At 45.9% G+C, this 6,206-nt stretch overlaps 1 non-coding gene across 1 annotated transcript; it reads right to left on the bottom strand.

Moving 5' to 3' along the window:
• Window positions 1-4,246: 4,246 nt before the first annotated feature.
• Trnas-aga33 (transfer RNA serine (anticodon AGA) 33) lies at window positions 4,247-4,327 on the bottom strand. Its single transcript has one exon. It is a non-coding gene; the product is annotated as a tRNA-Ser (tRNA).
• Window positions 4,328-6,206: the final 1,879 nt, after the last annotated feature.

Here is a 6,206-nt window from a genome sequence, read left to right as displayed (position 1 = left end):
GCCTTTGGTGGTCATGTGGATGACCTGCTGAGCCGCCTGCAACTGCCTCAGGGCTTCACAGGTCCCTGGATCTCACTTCTGTTCCAGCCCTCTGGGCCTCCGGGCCATCCATGGGGCCCTCTTCTACCCTCCCTCTGTGGGATTTCCTGCAGTCCAAAACTAAACCATGTCCTTCCACTCCCTGCTGATTCTACTGTAATTGTTATGTTATTAGATCCCCTCCAAAATTGAGACGGTGAAAGTGGAAAGTTAAAGGAACTCTGTTTTGTTTTTTTTTTTGTTTGTTTGTTTTTTTTTTGGTTCTTTTTTTCGGAGCTGGGGACCGAACCCAGGGCCTTGCGCTTCCTAGGTAAGCGCTCTACCACTGAGCTAAATCCCCAGCCCTAAAGGAACTCTGTTAAGATCTCAAATCCAGAATGTGCCATAAACCGATTGCACGCTGCCAGCCGCCATTCTACCTTGTACATTGCACCCAGCAGAACTATGTGCTTTTACTAAATAGTGAAACTTGGGTCATTTCCATTATGTATATGGCCTCAGTGTTCCTTCCTCCCTGTTTTAGTCTTAAACAGCTTTATGGAGAGGTGGACGTTTAATAGCTTGCACTTCTGTGCTCCGGAGGTCAAGAAAGATCCCAAGTTTTAAGGTGATCCTACTGCCCAGTGAGTTTGCGTTAGAGACCCTGCTTTAAAAAGAAAAGAAAAAAGGAAAAGGAAAAAAAAGGAATGTGTACATACTTAAAGCATGAAGTTTTTACATGTGTGTGCATGCATCCCTAAAACTATCGCCATAGTCAAGAGAATGGGTATCTCCATCATGTTCAAATGTTCCTTTCAGCCTACTTGCAATCCGCCCCCTCACCCCACCCCACCCCCGTCCCCCGAGTCACGGCCTACCCTATCTGTATGGTTCCCTTATGTAACTGTGGGTCTGTTTCTACCTATTGTACATTAACCAGGCACGGAGGCTCACATCCGTAAGTCTAGCACTCTGGAAGTTGAGGCAGGAGGATTACTGCAAATTCAAGGCCAATCTGGCTGACAGAGAGGGGAATTTTTTTTTTTTTTTTTTTTGAACAGGGTTTCTCTACATAGCCCTGGTTGTCCTAGAAACCATTACGTAGAATAGACTAAGCTGGCCCCAAACTCTCAAAGCTCTGCCTGCCCTGCCTCTGGAATGCTTGACTTAAAGGTTTATGCTACCACACCCTGAAGAAGACCGGGAGGAGGAGGCGGAGGAGGAAGAAGAGGGGAAGGAGGAAAAGAGGGGGAGGAAGAGGAAGAGAGGGAGGAGGAGGAGGAGAGGGCGGAATTGAGAAGTGAGAGGTAAGAGAATCAGAAACTCAGGTCTACAGAGTGGAGTCCATGAGAATGTCACAAAAACACAAAATCTGAGTCAAACACAGTGGCTGTGCTTGCTGATCACAGAACTCTCAAAGCCAAGCAATGTCAGGAGTTTAAGGTCAGCCTGATGAAACACAGGAAATTTGTTTCAAGAAACCCAAACCAAACAAACAGTGTAAGCACTCATTTTGCAAACTCCTTAACGCAGGCACCTGCCCATTGTCTCTTTCCACGTCTAGGTTTAGGGATGAAGCATCAATATTTTTTCCCTTTTTCCAGAGGATCTACCCTTTAGTTTTCTAACCATCCTTTCCTGGAAACAGATAAGAAAGTATGTGTCAACTATGCTGCTAAACAACATTGTTGCTAATGAAAATGACCCCCTAGTTGTTAACTTTTATCTAGTCAAGGGATCACCGTAGCTTTGGGCTCTTTCTCTAACTGCCAGTTCCCCCTTGGGGATCTGGAAGCCAGGCCTGCATGCTGAATTGTTATCAAAGAAACTGTTAGCCAGGGGCAACAAGGCGCCTCACACCTGCCCCTCACAGATCTTGTCTCCATAATCTGAGCCATTTGTGCGCTTCTGCAAAGCTTCCCACTGCTAGGACTGTCAGACACAGACACTCTTGCTGCCTGGGTGGATCCTGTCCCAGCTCCTTCTGAAGACTCTAATGGGACTGGGATTCTTGTTTGGTTGGATCCAAGAAGACTCTGCCAAGGGCACTGCTGAGTAGAGAGCAACACCCTAGCTCTTCCAGACCCCCTGATTGGATTTGGCCAGTGGACTGAGTTGGGCAAGGCGGCTCCCATCTGTAATACTAGAATTCAAGAGCTAGGGTCAAGCTGGACATGGTGGCACACACCTTTAGTCCAGTATTCAGAAGGCAGAGGCAGGCTGATCTTTGTAAGTCTGAGGGCAGCCTGGTTTATGTAGTGAGATGCTGTCTCAAAAGAAAGTAAAAGAACTAGAGGCAGGAGGAACAAGAGTTCAAAGCTGGCCTGGGCTACATAGTGAGACTCTTCTTTAAAAAAAAAAAAATCTTTTTTTCTTTTTTAAAGAAAAGCTTGAGAGGATCTACCTATCTTTCTTCTGATATGGAAAGGTCTGTATTGCATGAGGAGATAACTCAGCCCTTAGTCGCTGTGTGAAAGGCAGACACAGATTGGAATCAAAACAAATCCAGGCTGAACAGAAACTGCTCAGCGTCCACCAAAGAGACCTAAATAGAAACCCAGTGGCAGGTGGGCTTCCAGGATGGATTAATGTACACCTGAGATGGGTACTAGGTGGGCGCAAAGAAGACGACTGAAGGGGTTGGGGATTTAGCTCAGTGGTAGAGCGCTTGCCTAGGAAGTGCAAGGCCCTGGGTTCGGTCCCCAGCTCCGGAAAAAAAGAACCAAAAAAAAAAAAAAAAAAAAAAAAAAGAAGACGACTGAATAAACTCAGAGACCCCATGCCTGTGACCAGAGCTCTCGCTGAAAGAGGAAGTGTGACTTCCAGATGGACTCCAACTGTGTCCAGACTCTCAGCCTCACTGATTCATGTGGGATCTTTAGAGCTCGGGCAGAACACAAATACAGAAGGCAGGGCTACTCCAGGACTACTGGAACCGATCTGGAATCACACATGAAGGGTTAAAGAAAGTTCCCCCTGTAGAAACATAAAGAAAGTGGGTGTGGTAGTCACACCCCTGGAATCCCAGCATTCAGGAAGCTGAAGCAGGAAGAACAAGAGTTCCAGGCCGTCCTGAGCCTCAGAAAACCGAACAGGCAGGCATGGAGGTATGCTTCTAACTGCAGCTCTCAAAGGCGCAGGAGGGCCTGATCTATATAGTGTGTTTCAGGACAGCCAGGGCTACATAGAGAGACCTTGTTTCAATATAGGGTGAGTTTCAGGACAGCCAGGGCTATGTAGAGGAACCCTGTCTCAAAACAAACAACAAACAAAACAAACAAACAAAAACCCTACGGGATAGAAACAGTGAAATGGCTCAGCAAGTAAAATAAAGGTACTTGCCACCAAGCTTAAAAGCCGGAGTTAGAGCCTTGTGATCCACATGACAGAAGGAGAGAGGAAGCACTCTGAGGTTGTCCTCTGACCTCTCTTCAGTATACATACTGTAGCACACACAATAATGGCCTCTCTAATTTAACGCGACACTGCAGTCAAGCCACTGTCCTCTGCTGCCATCTAGTGGAAGCCGACAGGAATGCAAACATTGCTTAAAGGGACAGACTAAATACATTCGTTAGGGTTTTTTTTAAGCTTGTTGGAACAGAGTCTCTAATGCAGTCCAGGCCAGACCATAATTCACTATTGTAACTCAGACTGGCCTTGAACATCAACCTTCCTGTCTCAGTCTCCAGAGGATAAAATCGCAAGTATTTCTACTGTCTGCAGCGCATAATTGATTATTTTAAAGATCTTGAGTTGTTCCTTAAGATTAATAAAAAAAATCCTAGGGCTGAAGAGGTGGTTTCATGGTTAAAAGCACTAGCTGCGGGGGCTGGAGAGATGGCTCAGTGGTTAAGAGCACTGACTGCTCTCCCAGAGGTCCTGAGTTCAAATCCCAGCAACCACATGGTGGCTCACAGCCATCTGTAATGGGATCTGATGCCCTCTTCTGGGGTGTCTGAAGACAGCTACAGTGTACTTACATACAATAAATAAATCTTAAAAAAAAAAAAAAAAAAAAAAAAAGCACTAGCTGCTCTTCCAGAGGATCTGGGTTCAATTCTCAGCACCCACATGGCAACTCACAACTGTCTGTAACTCCAGGTCCAGGGGATCCAACACCCTGACACAGACATACATGCAGGCAAAACACCAATGTATTTAAATGGTAGGTAGGCAGGCAGGCAGGCAGGTAGATAGATGATGGATAAATCTTTTTTTTTCTTTTTTTCGGAGCTGGGGATCGAACCCAGGACCTTGCGCTTTCTAGGCAAGCGCTCTACCACTGAGCTAAATCCCCAACCCCAGATAAATCTAAAAATGTTAAAGATTACTAAAACCCTTCATTTACACATAGTATCTAGCAAAACATGCTTTTATAAGAAAGTTGAGTAATTTTCACTGTAGTAAGCTGGATTGGGGGGAAAACTACCCTACAACACTATTTGATATACAATTTCTAAAACTAGCACAGCAAGGCTGGGTATGTCCTAGCACTTGGGAGGAAGAGACAGGTGGGTCTCTGGGAGTTTGAGGCCAACCTGGTTTACATAGCCATTTCCAAGCTAGCCAAGGCTATATTGAGAGTCTCAAATCCAATACATAAATAAATGAGCACAATTAAAGGGGTAGACTACTTCTCTAACAATTAAAGGCACTGATAGCCAATCTCATAGGATATGGGGCCCACATCCCATTGGATTCACAAACCCTGCTGGTCGCAAAACGTACTGTCTTTTTCTATTAAAGCCATTAACCAAAGCTATAGGAGTAGGACCACCAAAATGCCCCACCTAATCATTTAACTGCAAGCTTATGTTTATCTCTGAGAACATCAACTATGCTGCTAAGAAAGACGGCTCTGAGTTTTAAAAAAAAAAAAATGGTTGACTGCAACTGACTGACAACTAGATGACATTATAGCCATTAGCTTTTGTTCATCTGTTGTACGGAAGGTTGCGGGGCTGGGACTGGAACCCAGGGCCTCGCACAAACTCGGCAAGCTCACCACCCCTGAGCCGCATATGCCATTGCTACTTTAGTTCGTGTTTCCTGAATTCGGAACTTTTTTCGTGGGCCCATCCCTTGCAGAGGCCCTGGAGGCTACATCTAGAAAATTGTGGTGGGAGTCTCCTGTGAGAAGTGGAGCTTTTAAATCAGAGCTGCCCTCAAAAAGAACCCTAGGGGTTGCTTGGTTGGGTTTTTGAGACAGGGTCTCATTATGTAGCCCTGATTGGGCTGGAATTCACTGTGCAGACTCCCACTTAGGTAAAGGAACGAGGGTCGACTTTTATCTCAGGTTAGTTCAGGTCTAAGCCCCATGTTGGGTGCCAATTTGTTGCTGGAATTTCCAGCCCAAATAAGCCCATATTAAAAACACACAATCCAGTTTTTATAATTATACGCTATACGCCAAGATTGGGCAGACCTAACACCACACTAATTTATTCCCCAACTACGAGATCCCTTATTACTCGTGATTTCTCCTGGTGGTGTTCTGTCAGCTTCTTGCTGCTTCCATCATGGCTTCTTTCCCTTCTTCTTCCGTCCTCCTTCCCTCCCAACCTCTTCCCCTCTCTACCTTCCCCCCCTCTCAAATCTCTCGTTCACATTTCCCCTCCACTGCCCATTCACAGGCTCTAGCCTTTATTGACCAGTTAAAAATGGGGAGAAGGTTCACATGAGATCACATGATGGACTGCTCCGCCCGGGCAGGGTGGGGGAACCCCTCTTGAGGAAGCAGAATTAAGATCAGAGTGCAAACAGCGTCAGGCCAACCCACAACACAGGCTGGCCTGGAGCTCACAAAGATCAGCTTGCCTCTGCCTCCCCAGTGCTGGGAATAAAGCTATACATGGCTATGCCTGACACCAGTGGAGTTTTTACCTGCTTTCTTTTTTTTTTTTTAAGATGTATTCATTTATTATATATTAAGTACACTGTAGCTGTCTTCAGACACACAAGAAGAGGGCATCAGATCTCATTACAGATGGTTGTGAGCCACCATGTGGTTGCTGGGAATTGAACTCATGACCTCTGGAAGAGCAGTCGGTGCTCTTAACTGCTGAGCCATCTCTCCAGCCCTTTACCTGGTTTCTTAAACCCTCTGAGTGACCAACAACAAAGACACTTGCTTCCAGGAATACAGGAAGGAGTTGTCCCTGCTGTGAGCTGGGCCCTGCCCTAGG

Source organism: Rattus norvegicus, chromosome 1 (genome assembly GCF_036323735.1).
Source record: "Rattus norvegicus strain BN/NHsdMcwi chromosome 1, GRCr8, whole genome shotgun sequence".
Classification (NCBI taxonomy): Eukaryota; Metazoa; Chordata; class Mammalia; order Rodentia; family Muridae; genus Rattus; species Rattus norvegicus.
Note: the sequence above shows the minus strand (reverse complement) of the source record. Positions and strands in the feature narration are given on the sequence as shown.